The sequence below is a fragment of the Petaurus breviceps genome, unplaced genomic scaffold (assembly GCF_028583685.1).
Source record: "Petaurus breviceps papuanus isolate PSGF00001 unplaced genomic scaffold, PetGlider_PUasm1.0 175, whole genome shotgun sequence".
In the NCBI taxonomy this organism is placed as follows: Eukaryota; Metazoa; Chordata; class Mammalia; order Diprotodontia; family Petauridae; genus Petaurus; species Petaurus breviceps.
The window spans coordinates 559,097-580,364 of record NW_027185764.1 but is presented as its reverse complement, the minus strand read 5'-3'; positions in this window follow the sequence as shown (position 1 = coordinate 580,364).

Genomic DNA, 21,268 nt, shown 5'->3' with positions numbered 1-21,268 from the left:
TGAAGCAAGAGCTCAATTAAGATTCATTTCTATGTTTCGAGGTAAGATAGAGCAAAAATGAAACAACTATATTTAAAATCTCTCTCAGCTGATATTAAAGGTTCTTTCGTATGCATACTCCTACACATAACACATATTTTTAATTCTAAAGAATAGCTCTGTATTGTGCTCTTTAAAAATAAGATTTTATTTTTTGTTTTGGTTTGGTTCTTATTCTCATAATTCATCCCACTGGTTAAAATTCATCTTTACGACATGACTAATCACAAAATATATTTAATATGAATGCGTATATAGAGCCTATATCAGATTGCATACCATCTTGGGGAAGGGGGAAGAGAAGAAGGGGGAGAAATTGTAAAACTCAAAATCTTGTGGAACTGAATGTTATAAACTAAAAATAAATGAATTAATCTTAAAAATAATATTTCAGATAGTTTGTTGTAAGTTTCCCATTGAAAATAGGACTTTATTATTAAACCATGAATATAAGGGTATCTTGGATTTTGGCATCTGAAACTCAGGTAATTGATCATCTAATAGTGTACCAAGAATTAGGTATCTTAATGAGGGAACAAGTTGGTATTATAAGAATAACCTATCCCATGTGTCATCTTGAAGAATAGGTACCTCTTCCAAATCATATATTTTTAAGCAAAAAGGGACTTTAGAAGTTTTATAAAGAAGCATACTGTAAAATAATCTCTTATTCAAAACTTCCCTTATCTCACTTAACAACTCATATTTGGCTATGTATGATTTTGATTATCACTTTTATGTAGATGGCTCCAAAACTTACATATCTAATCTTGTTTTCTCCTTTGAGTTATATTCCCAAATTTCCAGCTATTTGTTGGATATATGTACCTCAAATTCAGAATGCCCAGACTCCCATATTCCCTCTCTTAAATGCTCTTTCTTCTCCTAATTTCCCAATATATGCTAATTGAATCTCCAGAGACATAGTCTAGACATTTCAGATACTCTCATTTTACTAACGAAGAAATGAAATAAAATATGTAAAATGCTTTGCAAAACTTAACAGAGATAGAGACTAAATCTGTGATTTCTTTGGTAGAGGGAAATTCCAGGTGAGGAAACTCTCTACCAATGCAAGTTGGCACTTTCTCTGTGTCTACAAGTCTTAGAAAATTGCCTAGTCAGTATTTGTCAAAGGCAAGACTTGAGCTAAAGTTTTCCTGGAAGGAGATGGACTTCTCTCTCATGACATGTTGCTGCTATATACAACTTTTTAAGTGCTACAAAAATGTGAATTAAACAGATTCTGAGAGAGTTTCAGTGGCTGATGCATAATCATGTAGTCAATAAATGACAGGGCCAGGTCTTCTGATTCTGAGTTCAAGACTCTTTCTATTATAATGGGATGCATTTTCACGAGTATCCCACTTGCTTGACCTCATTTCTGATAAAACATAGCACATTTGTTTATGTGAAGTTGGTTTGTCAAAAGGATTTATATTATCTGTTCCATCAAAAAGTGCAAATAGGGGGCGGCAAAGAGGCTCAGTGAATAGAGTACTGGCCCTGGAGTCAGGAGGATGTGAGTTCAAATCTGACCTCTGACACTTAACACACACACCAAAAAAAACCCTAGCCATGTGACCTTGGTCAAGTCACTTAACCCCAATTTCCCTCCAAAAAGCAAAAAACAAATTTAAAAAAGTGCAAATAATTTTATAATTGTGCTGTTTCTTCTTTAATGACTCTTTTCATTTCAAAAAGAAAAAAAAAGTCACAGCTAGCAAGGAACAGTATGAAGGAGCAAGGAAAAACAAAATTAAATTTTCTAGGGAATGTCTATTTAAGAAATGGATAGTTTTCCTTTGCTATAGGAAGCAAATACATTCATAGTCTCAAAAGCATGGTATGTTGAAAAGATGAACAAACAAGACAGAGGTATTTTTAACATAGGCAAATGAAACTCATGACATCCATGTAAGATATCACACAATCTCATTTTCATTGATGTGTCCAGTTACCATCATCACCATGACTCCTCTCCACTCCTGCAAAGAGTCAGTGGCTGATGAGAGACTAACCTCCCTATCTTGAAAGAATTGCTGCCTGAACACAGATTTACCACCTCATAAAGTCAATATTCTCACAATCACCCTATATATTCTGACCTAGGAGAAGGACACGGGAGTGAATCTTATTGTATTATTTTCCAGTTGCTTCTGAAATATGTTTTACCACAAATTCACTAAAAGAGTAAAATTAACTATTGTTAGGATCTTTTCAAAATCCTTTACCACTGAACTATCTCAAGATAGTAATTGTTGTGCGGTGAGCATATTCAGAATATTTTCATAAGGGTGGCCAGGTGACGCAGTAAGAGTGCCGGCCCTGGAGTCGGGAGTCCTGGGATCGGTTCCGGCCTCAGATACTTAACACCCACACAAAATAACTGGCTATGTAACCTTGATCAAGTTAGTTAACCCCAATTGCTTTAAAAAAAAAAAGAATATTTTCCTAGCTTAATTCTGTTACTCTTATAATAATTATTGTGATAATATTGGATTTAATTTCTATTTGTGTCTAAGGCATTTTTGAGAAGGGTGTGATTTTGAAAGTTGTAGAATCAAGTCAAAATATCAGCATAGTACAACCAAAAGATTAGATAATTTGGGGGTTCTTTTAAACAGACCACAGTAAGTCAGTAACTTTTTAAGTGGAGATTATGGTCTTACAAGAGAAACAAAAATAATAAACCAGCGGATATTACAGTAATGCTAGATAGCTTACCTAGATATAGTTTCCTGTAGGCTTTGTAGGTATCCATTTGTTTTGAAGCCCATCTGCTGTAACATCCAGTAAAGCAAAAAAGATGAAAGATATTCCCCTTGGCAGTATGTATCTCTGTAAGACCATTTATATTTCTGAAAACAGAAAAATCAAACCTCATCAGATACGTCTCATAAGTAATGATTCAGGGACTCCAGTCTCCATTCATTTGTTTCTTCCATTCTAGGAAGACCAGAGAGCTAAGGGTGTTACCTAGAGGGACAGTATTCTGTGAAGATGAATTTGAAATGCCTTACCTATTTATTAGCTCCTAAAGAATGAGTCAGGGGAATAGTGATATTTCTTTGCCTGGAAAGTATAAGAGTGTTAAGACAGATGCTTCTCTCTGATGTGTCTTTGTCAAGTGGAAATAACCTGCTCTGCTCTTGGGTGATCTTTTAAGAAGGTTCTCACAAGAGATCTTATCCTCCAAATTAACTTGGCTAGATGACAGCATCTAATGTAAATTCTGTGCTGCATGTTTGATTCTTCCTCTACTATTGACAAGTAAATCACTACTAAAAGGATTAATCCAAGTGACTAAGGAACTGACTACAAAAAATGATAAACCATATCACCCCAGAGTTGTTGCTAATCATGTGTATATACGGTAAAAGGCCAGTCAGGGGCAGCAGTAGCAGTAGGAAAACAATTTATCCCACTGTGTCATTTTCCACACGAATAAATATTTTCTCAATCCAATTTTTAATTCACTGAATCACTTTTAAAAATTGGCCCATTTTTCATAAAATGAATAAATTTCGATTTAGAGCTATGAGAGATCATGTAAGCCAAACCCCCAAATTTTACAAATAATGAAGTTTAGGTTTAGACAGGTTAAGTGACTTGCCCAAAGTAAAAACATGGCCAGGATTCAACAAGGGATTTGTCACTCCAGATGTACTGCGACATTACCTCAATTCAATTCTACCAGCATTTATTAAATGCCTACTCCATGCAAAGCATGGTACCAGGTATTTAGAATGACAAAATTGAAATAGCCCCTGTGTTAAAAGACCAGCATTTCCCTGACTCAACTTCTTTGCTCTCACACACAACATACAGAGTCTTTACTTAAAGGAAAACAAAACTTCCACAGGGACCTTAGATTTCCCTAAATTATATTCTTGGTCATCTGGGGCAGAAAAAGGCATGGTCAAGGAGAGTCTCAGTCTTTCAGTCTCAGTGGGTACCTAAGACCATGAGAGTCACCATACCCTAATGACCTACTGACCAGAACATTTTATAGTGAAGACAAAGTCAGAGTGAGAGGGGGCAGGATATTCAGAGAAAGTAAGTAGCATATTATCCTTGTTGCATGTCCTTGTTGTATAAGGACAAAGTACAATTCCTTTTGTAAATGTGCAATTACTTTCAAGTAGCTCATTTCATCCCAGCATCAAATCAGAACTAAGAGGGTACTAGCATTAGAGCCTTACTTCCAACACCCTGTATTTAAGAAATTTATATTCCATTAATAGACTCTATGGACCTTTAGAATTTTTTCTTTATTTTGAATTTTTATTTTCTCTCTCTTTATCTATTTCTGCCCATATAAATATAAAAGATAGTGCTATTATTGATGAGGTTGTCTTGATTAACTTTTTTTTTTAAAGCAATCGGGGTTAAGTAACTTGCTCAAGTTTACACAGCCATCTATTTCTGGGTGTGGTGCTAAGTATCTGAGCAGGGAATTGAGCCCCAGGTCATCCTGACACTGGAGCTGGTGCTCTTACTTGCTGAGCCACCTGGCCGCCCCTAAGCAATTGGGGTTAAGTAACTTGCTCAAGGTTACATGGCCAGGTGTTTCTGGGTTGGTAATAAGTGTCTGAGCCCAGATTCAACCCACAAGTCATCCCAACACTGGAGCCAGTGCTCTTACTCGCTGTGCTACCTGGCCGTCCCCTGTCTTGATTAACTTTCAAAGCTGTGTTCCCCCTATTTCAATAATGACATCACTTCTGATGTTATTATTAATTTTGGCTCTCTGCTATAGTCCTGTTCTGATGTCTCACTATGACCCTGGATTCTTGAAGGAACAAAAACTCTGACAAGGTGTTCCAAATAGAATATAATAAATAAATAAATAATATCTAAAAAAACATTTGTTTAGTGATTTGTTCTGTAAAGTGTTTTATATGTGTTATCTCATTTAATCCACACAACACCCTTATGAGATAGATGCTTTATTATCCTCATTTTTCAGAAAAGGAAACAGAAGGCTGAAAGAAATTAAGCGATTTGTGCACTAACACAGCCTTAATGTATCTAAAGCAAGATTAGAACTTAGGTTTTCAGAGTCTATGTCCATTACTTTACTCATTGCACCACCAGCCTTCCATGGGTTCCCCTTATTGACTTGCACATCTATTTTTTAAGGTCCATAAACATAGCTATTGTCAGAGAGGTTTATCACCAGAAAGTCTGCAAGTTATTGAATTTTTTGGCAGCAGCAATTTTTGAAAACTACCTACCAAATTATAAGGGGGTGGAAGGCTGCCATTTGTATTAATGTAGAAAGTAGTCATTTTGACAAAACTCTTCATTCCACTGTCATTTTCTGCAATCTAAATTTATATTTAATTAAATGTAATTCAATTCGTAGGTTTAGAGATTTAGGATCAGAAAGAACCTTAAAGTCATCTAGTCTAATTACCCAATTTTATAGTCAAAGAAACTGAGCCCCTCTCCCCCCACAAGTTAAACAGTTTGCTAATGGAGTGTATTTAGCAGACCCAGGATTTGAATCAAGGTCCTATTGTGGCAAATAAGACAAAATTGTAAATTGTTGATTTATTAAAGTACTTAATGTAAAATATTACATAAGTTTTATTGACCTAGGTATTTTAAAAGACACATTTTTGGATGGCAGCCCAAACAAACCACTTATGAAAACTTGTAAAACTTTTCAGTTTCTTGATCTGCATAATCAATAGGAGGCTGGCTGACAGCATGAGATTTCACTTACCTTCAAGGATCTCTACCACTCTAAGAGAGACACTAGTATTCAGGAACACTGGGAGTAATTATGAACATGTCTTAGAGGTTTTGGTTTCCTACAGAATAGACTTAGCCCCAATATATTTATCCTTTTTTAACTGTAGAAATGAAAATATAATATGGTTCTTTCAAGAATTACAGAAACAGTATTCCATTTTATGTCAAGTTACTGAATTCAGATCCTTCTCATGATCCCTGTTTAAGAGCACTGCACTTGAAAGTATGTAGAGCTCTCTTATATTGACAATATGAGAAAAGCAGTATTCTCCTTTTCTGTTATTTTTCTTTTCTTTCCTATTCTTTTCTCTTTTTTTCTTTTCTGTTTTCCTTTCCTTACCTTTCTCTCTTACTATATCTAACTCTGGCTCTATCTCTGACTCCCCAGGTCTCTGTCTTTGTCTCTCTATTTCTGTCTTTCTGTTTCCCTATCTTTCTGTCTCACTGTCTTTCTGCCTCTCTCTATCTCTTTCAGTCTCTCTCTCCTCTCTTGCTCCATTAGGCTCCCTATCCTGTCCAGGCCATAAGACCAGCAGACATTCAACAATATTGACCCAGTTCCAGTGCTAATTAGCATAGGAGCTTTGACCAGTATTATTTCTAACCTGGGTCAGTTTGCCCCTATTTAGTTGGTCTGGTAGATTTAAATTCATGTGAAGTTCATGATGTTCATCCTGGATAGTTCAGGAACTAGGCTGGATATAAGTAACCCTGCTTAAAACTCCCAAACTCAAGTGAGGTTATCAAAACCTATCACTAATAACCTGTCATTTAAGCCTTAAAATATAAATTTCCAGGTTTTAGTGACAACTTCCTAGTATTTTTTCAGGAATTTAGTCATTTCCTTTGAATTAGAAGATTTAGCCAGAAATGATGTTATATGACTCTAATCTCTGCCTAGGGAAGGTTAAGGTTGGTGGATCACTTAACTTAGAGAGTTCTGAGCTAAAGGGCTAAAGTCAATCAGATGTCCACAATAAGTCCAGCATCAATAGGTGGGCCCCCAAGATCAGATAGTGGAGGCATCAGCCCCCCTAATGAAGAGGGTGAACTTTCTCAGCTCAAAAACAAAGCAGATCAAAGATGCAATGTTTAGCAATGAGATTCAGTCCATGATGACCACTGAACTCTCAGCCGGAGAGAAATAGGGAGACCTAGTATCCAAAAAAAAAGAGTAAAGGAACAACTTTTTCTCAGAAAAGTTCATTATCAGCAATATATAATTATAGTAGGCAGGACCGATCTAATAGACAAATTTTTAAAGTCTTAGTTTATGGAATGTGGATAAATAAAGAATCCTTCTTGCTGTCACTGTACTAAAAGATGTACACCGAGCCTGCTTCACAATTTCACTATAGACTAATTCACTGCTACTGTGCGAAAAAGTTGAACCAGCTACAAAATTTGTAATTTTAATTTAACACTGCCTATTCTCTTGGGTTACCTCATCTCTGATTTAAGCAATTCTTATCTGTGCATTTAGTAAGAATATCAACAGTTTGTTTTATTTTGTTTTGTTTTTCCCCAGTGCATCCTTATGAAAAGATTTTTCTAAACATTGTATTTAAAAATATAGCAAGGAGAAAAGTGCATATCCCTAATACTTAACAGTATAAGCATATGTACATACTGGATTCCTAAAGGAAAGAACACAATTGGTGTTAAAAATGAATATATATATATATATATGTACATATTCATTAAATATTTCTTTCTTCCTCTGAATTTCCATAGAACTTAATTTGTAGCACTCATACAGAACTTTATATTTTATCTTATATTATAGATGATAGTATACATGTTTTATCTCCTATATTTGATTATAAGCTGTTGGATAATAGGGACCATGTCTTCATCATCATAGGCTTCAAAACCTTACTCATAGATGAGGCTGAATATATATGAGTGAATAAATAAATGAATGAATTTATTAGGGGGAAATGTATATAGTACCTTTCCACGTAGTAGGTTATCTGTGCTTGATGAATAATGAGCTAGCAAAATGTGGCTGTACTGTAATTTTTTTTAACAATTACATTAAAAAACTGAGAAAGGGAAGGGACCTAAAGGTCTTTGTCTAATCTCCTACCAGTGTAGAAGGGACCCCTAAACACTTTCTCAACATATGGTCCAGAGATTCCTAGGCATTTCTGAGGTCTTTTCAGGAAGTCTTCAAGGTCAAAACTATTTTTATGAGACTAATATATTTTTAATACAGTAAGTGTTGATTGGTATGATGAACATAAACAAGACATTTGTAGAGGGTGGTTGTAGCAGCAAGCACCCCAGCGTCCCTAGGGTGGTTGCTCACACAGGTTCTTGGATCTGCTTTGATAAAGGAAAGCAATTCAAAATGGGTTAACAAGCTTACTTTAATCAGTCAAACATGTATCGTTTACCTAGTTCAGGGGAAAAAGTTCAGCACCCTGAACTTCAGAATACACAGAATTATCAAGTCAGAGAAACAGATCAAGTAGACAGATTTCCAAACTGTCCAACCATTACATCCATACCAAATCAACATCTGGGTTTTTCAAAGCTGGGGGGCTCTGGACAACGGCTTCCCAGAATCCATATCAAATCACAGAACACTTCTCAAAGTGAGCCCCAAAACAAAGCCTCACATCAGGGCTTATATAGCCTTCTCCTGGCTCAGAGAATGTAACAACCTTATTGACCCACTGGCCAATCAAGAAGTATCTACTGAAAAACAAGCCTCCCACCCCAGGCTCCAGGTGCACTTTAGCCTAGGGGCAGGGAAGATCTTTAAAATTTACATTTCCATTACATTATATACATTTCCATTATTTTTAAGAGATTAATAGGGTGTATGAGACCAAAAAAATTGAGAACGGCTGCTTTCCAACATCCTAAACAGATGCTCATGCAGATAATTTTAAATTAAACCACTGCTCCTCAAACAGAAACTTGATATTTGAATAGGCATTTTAAAAAATGTTCATTTTATATGAAACAGATGATTCTTTAAATCAAGTGGCTGAGTCATGCCTAGAAATTTAAATCATAGTGGCTTATTTTGATTGCATTTGCAAGTACCTGATGAAAATGTGCAAATCAGCCATGTAGGAGTTGAAGGTTTCCTGTTGATTGTGTGACAAAGTTTTGGAGCACATAATGCATTTGTTTTATAGCACAACATGATGAACTCAGAGTGTTTTACCTTCAGAACACTAAGTCTTAATTTGTACTTTGAGGAACAGTCCATTTTCACCAGGTTAGGAGCCTCTGTCAATCAGGAAACTCTACACAGAGTGTTATTGAAAAGAAAGACACTCTTGCAGGATCCCTGGAAGTGGGGAGTAGCAACAAACTTATTACCATTTTTATGTTGTTTCAAAGGATCAGAGCTAGAAAGGACTCCTCTTACTTATGAGTCCCAGGCAGTTTAAATGAATTATCTCCTGTAAGGTAGTAGGTAATAGATAGTAACAGAACCAATGTCAAACCAGGTGGAAAATCCAGTGCTTTTTCCTCTACACTCCATTGCACTATCAGCTGTGAGAGAGACAGACAGACACTGAGACAGAGACAGAAATATAGAGATTTATAGATAGGGGGAGAGAGAAATCTATATATGCAGATAGACGGATAGACCTGTCTATATCACTCTCTCTAGATATGGATCTACATCACTCTTTATATAGAAATAGATACATATATACATATATTTATAGAAAGAGATACATACATATGTGGATATTCAAATGTGTGCACGTGTGTATTATAAAATTTCTTCAAAAAGAAAGAAGTTTTCAATGTCATGCCTGCTTCTACCACACCCAGGAATCTCCCTGACAAATTGAAAATGAAAGAATATGTTTATATATTTTTAATTGATGTATATGAGAGAGGGAAAGAAGAAGAGGAGAAGGGGGGAGAGAAGCAGGAGGAGGAAGAGGAGAAGGATGAAGGATGAAGAGAAAGATAATGCTTACAAATTGCCTTTTTAGGGGAAAATCATTTCTAAGAATTCATAGTTTATTCAAAAACAGCTTGGGCATACTTCCTATTTTGATGTATACTCCAAAGACTTCAAACATCCATAATTTCATTTTTGCAGTCACTCCCATCCATGGGGTAGATTATGTCTCCTCTGCAACTTAGTCCATGTCCTACATGTATTACTATAGCTAAAAGTTTTGTTACTCTGAATCCAATCTTCCAATTATCAGCCACTCCATGTTGGAATAAACCAGTCCCCAGTTGATAAACACATACTATTATCTTTTCTTATACCTATATTCATGGTCTTTCTGGCTTGGTAGAAAAACTTGAAGGAAATAGTGAAATAAAGAGTGAAAGTCAAATTGGATATATGCCAATATGTGAAGGAGCTATAATTTCAGTCAGCATATAGAATTCCTGGAGTGACAACTCTTTTCCATCAGTGCAAATTGCAATCCTTCTCTGATTTAGTGATTAATTCTAGACATTTGTTTGTGATACATTAAGGATAAATAATTTATCTCAGCTTAGATGCAATCCAGCTCTTCAAAGTCAAATTCCAGATATTTACTTTCCACTGTCTTTTCAAGATATTGCAGTAGGAATTAACCTTAGAGTCTTTCTAGTCCAACCCACTCCTAAAACCCTCCCTAATAAAATCAAATGGATACTAATACCTATCACTTTATTGGTTGAGACTATTGAGAGTTTGAATTAAAGTTCTATATAGGAAGTTCTATAAACTCTAAGAAATAGTGTGATAAATCCCAAAGGGACATGGTCTTCAATTCTATAATGGACATTCTTGTTATAGAAAGTTTCAAGCAACCTCAACTCTGTCCCTAACTCACTCCTTTCTAGCTAAATCATATGTTTAATGAATAAGCATCAGGGTATCTTTACAACATCCTCTGTTGGCCATGATGGTACATTGAGATGCCAGGCATTATACTGACATTTTATATTCTCTTTGCAAAACTTCAGTTCTTAATTACACTGAGACAAGCTTCAAACCGGAGACCTAGAGTTGAAGACTAGTTAAAAACTCCAGTCAAAGACTCTCTAGGGGGAATGAAAGGGAATAAGCATTTATATTGCACTTACCATGTGCCAAGAACTATGCTAAATAAGTTATATAAATTTTATCTCATTTGATCCTCACCACAACCCTGGAAGTACTTGCTATTATTATCTCCATTTTACAGTTGAGGAAAGTGAAGCAGACAGAGGTTAAGTGACTTGCCCAGGGTCACACAGCTATTCCCTAATTTAAATTTAGGTCTTCCTGACTTCAGACTCAGAGCTCCATCAATTGCTCCATCAACTGCCTAGTCACTAAAAGACAAATAAACACTCAAAATGAAACATGGGGAAGACAAAGGGGGGAAAGAAAATCTAGAAGAGATGCTAGGACTTAAAACATACTTTCCACCATGCTGGGTAATTGCTTTTCATTGGGTTTTTTTTTTTTAAGCAGAAGTTATGGATCCATAATATGCAAATGAACATTCACATTCACAGCATGAGCTGTAATGACTCTGGTGGAGAAGCAAACAGAATCTGCTCAATTCTATGCAGGCCCAATGAGATGCTACCTGGAGTCATAGATCTGGAGGTATTTTGGTGAGGATGCAGTCATTTTTTAAAAATCCATCTCAAATACAACTGCTTTTGATAACAACGAAAAGAAATTTAACCAGAGGAGGAAAATGTCTTTGGAGTTTGTCACAATGCTATCTAGAATTTCCAAATATGTAAAGATTAATTTTAAAAAAGAATAGACCAGGGACTAAATGAAAAGAACAGGCTAGGCTCTGGGTTCGTTGTTATTGACAGCTATCAGAAATTTAAAACCATTCCTTAAATTAATATGATTGTAAGGAAAATAATTCAAAATGGAGAGACAAGAAGGAAAGTCTTCTTATTTGAAGAACAGCAAGTAAAAGGAAAAAAAGTTGAAATAGGCTTCAACGAAGGGTAACAATCATGGAATCACAGAATGTAAGTGTTGGAAGGGACCTTACTATCGATCTATGAGTTGGAAGGGACCTTACTATCTATCTAGCACAATACATACAACGTTATAATGCTCAAGATAACATACCTGGCAAGTTAAGCTAACCACTGGCCCTCCAAAGCTAGTACAAATCTTCTATGAAGAAAGTATACTTCCTATACTTTCTGTGCAAAAAAAAAAAAATCTAGTATCTCTGAAATTCATTCATTTCACATTTGGGGTTTTCTTTTATTTCATTTTGTAGCTGATAGCATCATTAGGGGAACTCCCAGAGAGAAAAATCTTTCTGCTAATGCACATTAGCACCTTGATATCTTCTTTCACCTGAAACCTATGGTGTTGAAAGAGGTTCATCAGTCATAATAGCAAGCAAGGAAATAAAGTAAATAATAATGCTCATAAAACTAAGGCTATCAATGAATAGAAAGTTATTTGACAACATCAAAAGATTATGTTTTTTTATATTTTTATTTTTTATTTATATTATATTTTTTTTTAATCCGGGGCAAAATGGCTTCCAGTGTTGACTGATGGGAGGGGAAAAGAAAGGCAACTGATTCTTTGGGCCTCTTGGAATTTATTTAGGCAAAGGGTCAAAATGGAACCCAAAACAACTTAGGTGTGCACTTCTTGTGTACTTATTTGGACAAGGAGGAGAATTTCTTCAAATTAGAGGGCAAAGGGAGCCAATGATAAGGAGGAATGACCATTGTGTTGGCATAGTAACCATGTTGCCATGGTAGCACCCGCTAAAGAGTGACAGGCACCACAGGAGTGACATCATTTCCCTCTTGTTCCTCTCAGTCAATAGCCAGCAAGGAAATTCAGTTACCAATACAGAGAGCAGGTGAGAGTATGTTTTAACCCCTGAACAAAGCCACTCATGTTATCTCTCTGTGTTGTTGACAGTTTTCCATGCCAACAGCCTATTATGGACAGAGAAATTGATGAGGACTGAATTGTGTGTGGATCCTTACTCCCCACACATAAGTGTACCTTAAATGTCTATGCTTAAAAGTATTACATCTCCATACAAGATAAAATATTTGTGACAATGGATTCTACTCATACACATTATTGCCTAGGGCATGGAACACGTGTCATTTTAGAAAAGGGAATGCTGTCAAGTATACTTTTAATTTCTTTCTTTACTGTTACTAGTGTCCTCTTAGAAAATAATCATTTTCAAGTCTCCTTTCTCAGACATTTCCTATGCTCTATATACCAAAACTAAGAACTAGTTGAAAAGCTATTAGATTTCTCCTTCCAAGTATTTGCTAGGAGCCAACAATTTCTACAACAAAAGAAATAACAACAACCAAAATGATGGATTTTTGTAAGGTAAAATCACCAAAATCTCAAAAGTTTTATACTCCATTTAGGGTATTTTTAATTCTACTTTCTAACATTCATCTGTATGCTTATCTTAGACCTTGTGCTAGATTGTAAGCTTCTTGAAAGCAGGGTCTATATCACTGCAATTACATATCTAGAGATAGAATACAGTTGAGGTCCTCTACTTTGTTGAGGTACTAAGTATCAGAGACAGTTTTAATGCAGTTCTTCTAACTATTGAGCCAATGTGGTTGTTTTTTTCTATACCATAATCCTTGTGTTCCACATAGGACCTTTGAAAATATTATCTCAGTAAATATTTGTGGAATTTAATTGACAGTCTGAAGAATGGGAAAAGTCTCAATAATTTTTAATAAATTTTTAAACACAATAATAATTCAAACAGGGCTAACAAAATATTACCTAGAAGTGATCCTCAAGGGATTTCTAATGTATTGATAAGAATGATGGGTAATTAGTTACATTTCAGTGGTTTTCATATAAATGAATTCTTCCAAAACCCAAAGTCTCTTTATCAGATTAAGTATTATACCTTCAAATCTGTTTACTCTAGTTAGCAGTTAACTAGTAACCAACCCCCGACTTTGCTCATTTATAACCAGAAGAATACTGACAGAAAAGCCTCTGTGTACTTTTATGGTAAGCCATTTCTTCAGAGCAGTCATTTGATAATCAATAGACTAGCTTCCTTATCTCCACATCAGAGTCAGTCCTCTTAAATATAAGGAGTGATAAGTACTACACAGATTCCATAGCCCAGTCTAGTATGTCTTAGTTAGATAACTAGCACTAATCAAGGACTCTTCACCCACCCACACTCCTATCTTGCCTATAGAGGATAATTTATTCACAAATAATTTTGCTTTCCCTCTCCCAGAGATGTCAGGATCTGAATAGGTAAAAGAAAGCATTCATTTGCTTAAACCAACCTAGTAATACTAAGCAAATGAATTACTCTGAAAAAAATAGCATGATTATATTCTCACCGCAATCATTTCAGTCTTTTTCCCCCTGCATGGTAATAATGTAAAGTAACTTTTGAAAAGGACTAGAAATTCTGACATTACATTTCCCCACATCACAACGCCTCAAAAAAAAATCTTGCAATTATAGTGATAGGCAAATGTCAATGAATCGATTCTGTAGAAAAAAATTAAGACAGCACCTTTAAAACCATGATGCTCCTAGTCAAACTAAAGTACTAGACAGCAGGCAAATGCCAGGAAATAATAGCCTGATGTCTGCCCTTTCCAGAATACTTGCCTTAAAGAGCATGTTAATTTTTAAAAGTAGTCAGACAACAACATCTTGGCCAACGGTCCATGATGCATATCAAGTCAGTTATGAAGATTTTTTCACTAACTAGTAGAAAAAGGAACTTTAAGGAACACCCAGTTCAATCCCCTGATTTTACATATGAAAAATATGAAAGGTAAAATAATTTACTCTATGTCATGCAACTGATAATTGACATAACTGGGATTTGAATTCAGGTCCTCCGATTCTAAAACTGGTGGTTTCTCCACTACATTTAGGAAGAGTGAATATTGTAAGAGAAAACTCCTAGAATTTATCTAAAAAACATTCTTCTTCCAAAATTATTTTAAGAATATTTTATAAATGATAATTATTAATAAACAAATGCTTCCAGATGCAATACACAAAAAGAATTATATATGAAACAATGAACTTCTATTATGCTTATTTTGTTGTTTTTTTTAAGAGTACATTAAATTTAGCAAGGTAATAAGTGTTTTTCCTATTTATATCATCTTTTTTCCCTCATATATTTTCAAGCTTTGTAATTTCTTTTCTTTTTTTTCTCTCCCTACTCACAAACTCACACCACCCTTAAAGAGAAGCCCCACTTGTAACAAATAAGTGTTATAAGGCAAAATACATTGGCTGGGACTAAAATTGTCTCATTCTGCAGCTGTAGTCCTTTACCTCTCTGTAAAAAGACAAGATAGACACTCAGTTTTTCCATGCTGTTATTGGTTACTGTGTTTATTAGAGAGCCTCCAAAGTTTTTTTTTTTCCTTTACATTGCTATGATTACCATGTAAGCCATGCTCATTTTACCCTGTATCATTTCATGGAAGTCTTCCTCAGTTTCTCTGTTTTCTACAGTCATCCGAAGTTAACATAAGAAAATATATTCATAAGTAAATTTTAAGTAAGCACACTAGAGAGCAACCATTTACTTTTTTCTGAGGCAATTGGGGTTAAGTGATTTGCCCTGGATCACACAGCTAGTAAGTGTCAAGTGTCTGAGGTTACATTTGAACTCAGATCCTCCGGATTCCAGGCCCAGTGCTCTATCCACTGCACCACCAAGCTGCCCCCATCTACTTTTGATTTAAATGATTAACGCTCCATTCTTACCAATGATAATTTAGCAACAACTTGATCTTAAATTAGCACTAAAGCCCCACATTGCCCTGCTCTGATTCTAACTAATGTTGCTTGAAGGCAAAGAATCTTTGAGATAAGTTATTTTAGAGGTGCATTTTCTAATCTGATCCTTTTTCCATCCTCATGTATCAGATGAAGAAGCAGAGGTCTGTCATAGCTCTAGTTAAAGTTAGTTTCTACTGCCCCTTTTACTGTATCATACTGCCATTCCTGGAGTAACCTTCCAGAACCTCAATTAAAGTCAATTCAGCAAATATTTATGGAATGCCTACTGTATTTGAGGTTCTCAAAGCCTACCCAACCTTTTAGGCTGAACTACAATTGTCCCTTCTCCAGCGTATCAATCCCCTCTTTCAGGATTTTTTTTTTCTTTCCTCCAACATCAAATGGCACTTTGTATCTCCGCTAGCTTTCCAGTATTGCTACATATCACTCTCCTCAAAGAACCCTAAAATGTCCACTAGACTACTCACTGTTCCTCACATACTATCTCTTTTTTCCTGATTCCATGGGAGCATTGGCTCTCCCTCATACCCAGACTGCACTGCTTCTTCATATCCATCTCTTAAGCCTCAACTCAGTATTATGTTTTACATGAAATTTTTCCTGATTCCCCCAAACCAATTTATGTTTATTTTGGGCAGTTTATTCTCTATACAATTATGTGTGTGTCTGTGCTTTTTATCTTGTTCTTTTCCTTAGGATGTAAACTCCTTGGGTGTTATTTTCTTCTTTGACTATCAAAGAACTTGACAGATAATACACATTTAACATGAAATTTGATAATATCCTATTCTGTATTATAGTCACGATGCAGTTAATGTATTACTTGGTGAATGGTAGTCTTCTTCCTAGTTCATAAACTCCAGGAGAGCAGGGATCATATCTTTAATAAATTTTCATTTTCCCCAGTCTTGATGTTGTATAATTTCTTTTTTTATAAATTAATTTATTTATTTTTAGTTTTCACCATTCATTTCCATAAGTTTTAAATTTTCTCCACTTTCCTCACATCTCCTTTCCCTAACATGGCATGCAATCTGATATAGGCTCGACCTATCCATTCTTATTAAACATATTTTCATATTAGTGTTATTGCATAGAAGAATTAGAAAGAATAGGAGGAATTATGAGAAAGAAAAAAAAAGAGACCAAATAGTACATTTAATCTGCCTTTGGACGCCATATTTCTTTCTCTGGATGTGGATGGTATTTTCCATCATGAGATTCTGGAACCATGACTTGCAGTTTCTTAAGGAGCAAGTAACTCTTTTTTTTTTCCTTGGCCCCAGAATTATCATGGGTGGAAGCCCCAGTGATACACAATTGAATTAGATAATAATTTAGGAGTTTCAAGACTAAATTAACTTCCTGATGAGGGAGTATTTCCTATTTTTTTTTTGCCTTTAGGAGGGCAATTGTGGTTAAGTAACTTGCCCAAGGTTACACAGCTAGTATTTTTGTGTGGGTGTTAAGTGTCTCAGTCCGGAACCGAACTCGGGTCCTCCCAACTCCAGGGCCGGCGCTTTACTCACTGTGCCACCTAGCCTCCCTGTTTCCTATTTCTTAAGGCATTCAAGTGGAGGCTGGATGACCGATTGTTGAGTGTGTTATATAGCAGGAATTTCTGATCAGGTATGGAATAGAATACATGATCCCTGAATACAATAGCAACTCTAATAATATGTGAAAGAGGTCATACTAAGTGAAAAAATTTTGATTGATGTTAATAAGTTCACTTTCCTTAGCAATATACTTTCCAGGGATGTATTCATTGATGATGAGATTGAAACATGCATTTCCAGATCTAACTTGGCATTTTAGAAGCTTGGAAAGAACGTGTGGGAAAGATGAGGTATTAGGCTGCCTACTAAACAGAAGGTCTACAGAGCTGTAGTTCTGAATTCACTTTTGTGTGCCTGTGAAACCTGGACAGTCTGTCAGCTCTAGCCAGAAAAAATGAGCATCTTCCATTGAATTGTCTTAGGAGGATTGAAGAACATCTGGTGAAATGAGGACACTGAGCTCCTCTCTTGAATGGAACAACCAAGAGCTCAAACTCTACAGCAGATAGCACAACTGCAGTGACTGGCCACCTAGACCAGCTGCCAAAATCACACTTACCTAAACTGTTTTACAGAGAACTCGCACAATGCAAGCCCTCACATGGTTATTGGAATAAGCAAAATAAGAATACTCTCAAGGCCTCTCTGAGAACTTTAATATTTATGATTATATATGTGATACTGGCAGAAGACCATCTAACATGGGATACTCACATCAAAAAAGGCATTGTATTCCATGAGCCAAGCAGAATTACAGTAGCAAAAAGGAAAGGGAAACTGTGCAACTGCAGATACATCTCCATCCCAAATGCTCTAACAGACTACTTGTGCCCAACATGTGGTACAGCCTTATGAACTCATATTAGACTGATAAACCACAGCTGAACACACTGTATCCTGCCCCCAACATCATGATGTCATTGGTCTGCTTCAAAAAACAAAGGATGATGGGATGCTTAGGTGATGCAGTGAATAGAGCACCAACCCTGGAGTCAGGAGGACCTCACTTCAAATCTGGCCTTAGACACAACTAGCCATGTGACCGTCAGCAAGTAACTTAACCCCAATTTCCCTGCCTTTCCCCCCAAAAAAAGCAAAAAAAAAAGATAAACAAGAAGAGGAAGAACATGAGAGAGACTGAATTCACTGATTAATTTCAAATCAACAAAGTTTTCTAAGAACATTATATGTGTCTGATATCAACTGAGATCAGTGTTGACTAGGAGAGTTAGAGATGAAAGGCACCCTAACTCATTATAAATGTGAATTTCTCACTTCTTTACACACATCTACAAAACCCTTAAGATATCTTTTTTTATGCCTATATATCCCATCTCATGCATCTTTTCTGGAATGTGGCTGCTGAAACAGGTATCATATGTGAGGATCAATTCAAATAGATACTTTTAAATCCCGGGAGAATTAGTCCTTCTATTTTAATGAGCCAGACTCACCCACTATTAACATGGGATTTTTGGAAGCTACATGCATTGTTTTAAGTGATTATGGTAGTATTTAAAAAGCACAAAGCAGTAATTCATCAAAAAAGGCATGAAAATTGTACCACAGAATCAGTTTGCAAACTAAATTTATTTCAACATATATCAGTGATGCATGATTGTAATGTAATGCCAAAAGAAAGGCAACTTCCCAGGTTCAAAATACCAGCATAGGTGCTCTCTATTTTATTCAGTGACCAACCAAGAACAGAGAAGATTAAAACATGACATCATTCCAAATACAGCATTTACTAAGTGTGATTAAATAATCTCCAAGTATTACCCCACCCCAGGACCTTCCAATCATTCAATCAATTACAAAGTCTCTGTTCTAAATACTTCTCCACCCCTAGGCTATACCTTAATTAAGTCCACCACAAAGCCCCTCTTCTCAAATGGAGATTAGTTTCCAAACATAAGTAAAATACATTCATTTGCTCAACCATAGAACACAAAAAGGTCAAAAGTTCCCCACCCCTGGATCACAATTGAATCTACCCCAGAGTTACATCAAGTTTAAACACAGCACTTAATACCCAAATGGAGGTCTTTTCTTCATCTTGACACGAGGCAAGTTCTCAGCAATCTTAGTTCCTGGGGAGACAAGGCTTAGCAAGGCCATAAGATACATTGCCAGTCCCTTCATGAATTTATCCTCTGTCTGTAGAACAGTCCTAGAACCCCTGAACACATTAGCAAAGCCCTCTCCCAGGATTTCTGTAAACATACAACAAGAAAATCCTTCTTCAGGGCTTCTGAACCAACAGAAAGGCTCCCAGACCCCTGCAACAACAGCACTGTCCTTCACCAGTGGACAGTATTCACTCTGTCTGCAGGACAGTCTCCAGACCCCTGCAACAACAGTACTGTCCCTCACCAGTGGACAGTATTCACTCTCTGTCTGCAGGACAGTCTCAGGGCTTCTTAGCGAACAGCCAGGTTCCAGGACTTCTTCAACAAAAGGACTGTCTTTCACCAGTGGACAAATCTGGCAAAATAACATCAAAACAGACAGACAAAGTACCAGCAAAACAGCCATGTCTCCTCAGTCCTTGGCAGCTCAGGGGGCAGGTCTCAAAAGTCCAGGGCAATTCAAAGCGGCCACCAGCAATTCTCTTAGTCTCTCTCTCTCCACGAGGTGCTGCTTCTAAAAAGATCTTCCGCCTCTCTCTAGTGTCTCTCCAAATCTACATCACCAGCTCCTCCCAGTTCAGGACTCTCCCTTCATATCAACAAGCCCATCCCACAGGTGGGATTAACAAACTCTGGGTTTTAACACAATCAATTTGAAAACCAAGCCAAAACAGGGGAATCTTTAATTGCCATTACTATCACAATGATAAATGAGGAAACTTGGAAAATACAATCCAGGGGGCAGCTAGGTGGCACAGTGAATAGAGCACCATCCCTGATGTCAGGAGGACCTGAGTTCAAATCTGTCCTGAAACACTTCACACTTACCAGCTGTGTGACCTTTGGCAAGTCACTTAACCCCAATTGGCCTGCCTTACCCCCTCCAGAAATCAAAAAACAAAAAAAATGCAATCCAGGATAATCTCAAAATAGGTGGGAAGGGAGTAGGCTCAAAGTAATCAACTAAATTTTACATTTACATTACTAAATCAACTAAATATTGATTCTGTTACACCAGAATTTTAATTTAATAGATGCCCTTGAGAAACAAGGTTTAAGAAAATTCTTGACTGAATTTGTTCTCTCCTACCTGTAAAGTCTCTGCTATGTGGGTATTATCGTAAAAGATAGAAAGAGGTATTTAAAAATCCCCCTGATTCTGGAGAAATGTATAACGTAGTTAGAGAGGTAGCATACGTCTAAACAGTTAATAATAAGTAATTCTACATTTGCACAATTGAAATATCATTAGGGCACATAATAAGTAATTTAGACGTTTAACGGAGAGCGAAAAATGATGTGCTGAATTTCTCAGGGAATGCTTCATGGGAGAGGTGAGTTAAGTTTAATTTAAAAGAATGGTATAATTTATAAAGGTGAAGAGCAAAGGGAAAGACTTACAGGTAGTACTTTACCAAGGTTTTTGAGGAATTAGGTTACAGGTCATTCAAAGGGTAAAAGAGAACTTCATGGTGGGTGGACATAGATTGCAATTTAATAAAGAAGTAGGTGGATGAAAAAAAGTCATGGGTATCACCAGATAGAGATGTGACTTGAAAATTTGTGGGACAGCTTTATATAAGAGCAAGAGCTAAACAATGGGTAAACTATATGTTCCATTGATAGCCATGAAAAATCACAACAACTAGGGAAAGCCCCACAATGCATTGGATTGCCTTCACAAGTAGCAAACTTATGAAAGGACATACATGAGAGTCACATAAGATGAATGTGTGGATAAGTTGTGATCTACATCATGGAGTAATATTCACCTCAATGAGATCACGTACATATTAAAGATAGAAATCAATTTATAGAGGGCCTTAAATGACACATTAAGGAGGTAGGGTATTATCTTGTAGGAAAATTGGAATACAATATGAAGGTACTAGGTTAAAAAAAATCTGGCACCAGTATGTAGACTGAGCAAAAGAGAAAGAAAACAAGGAGACCTGTTGGAAGAGAAAGAGAAAGAAAGAAAGAAAGAAAGAAAGAAAGAAAGAAAGAAAGAAAGA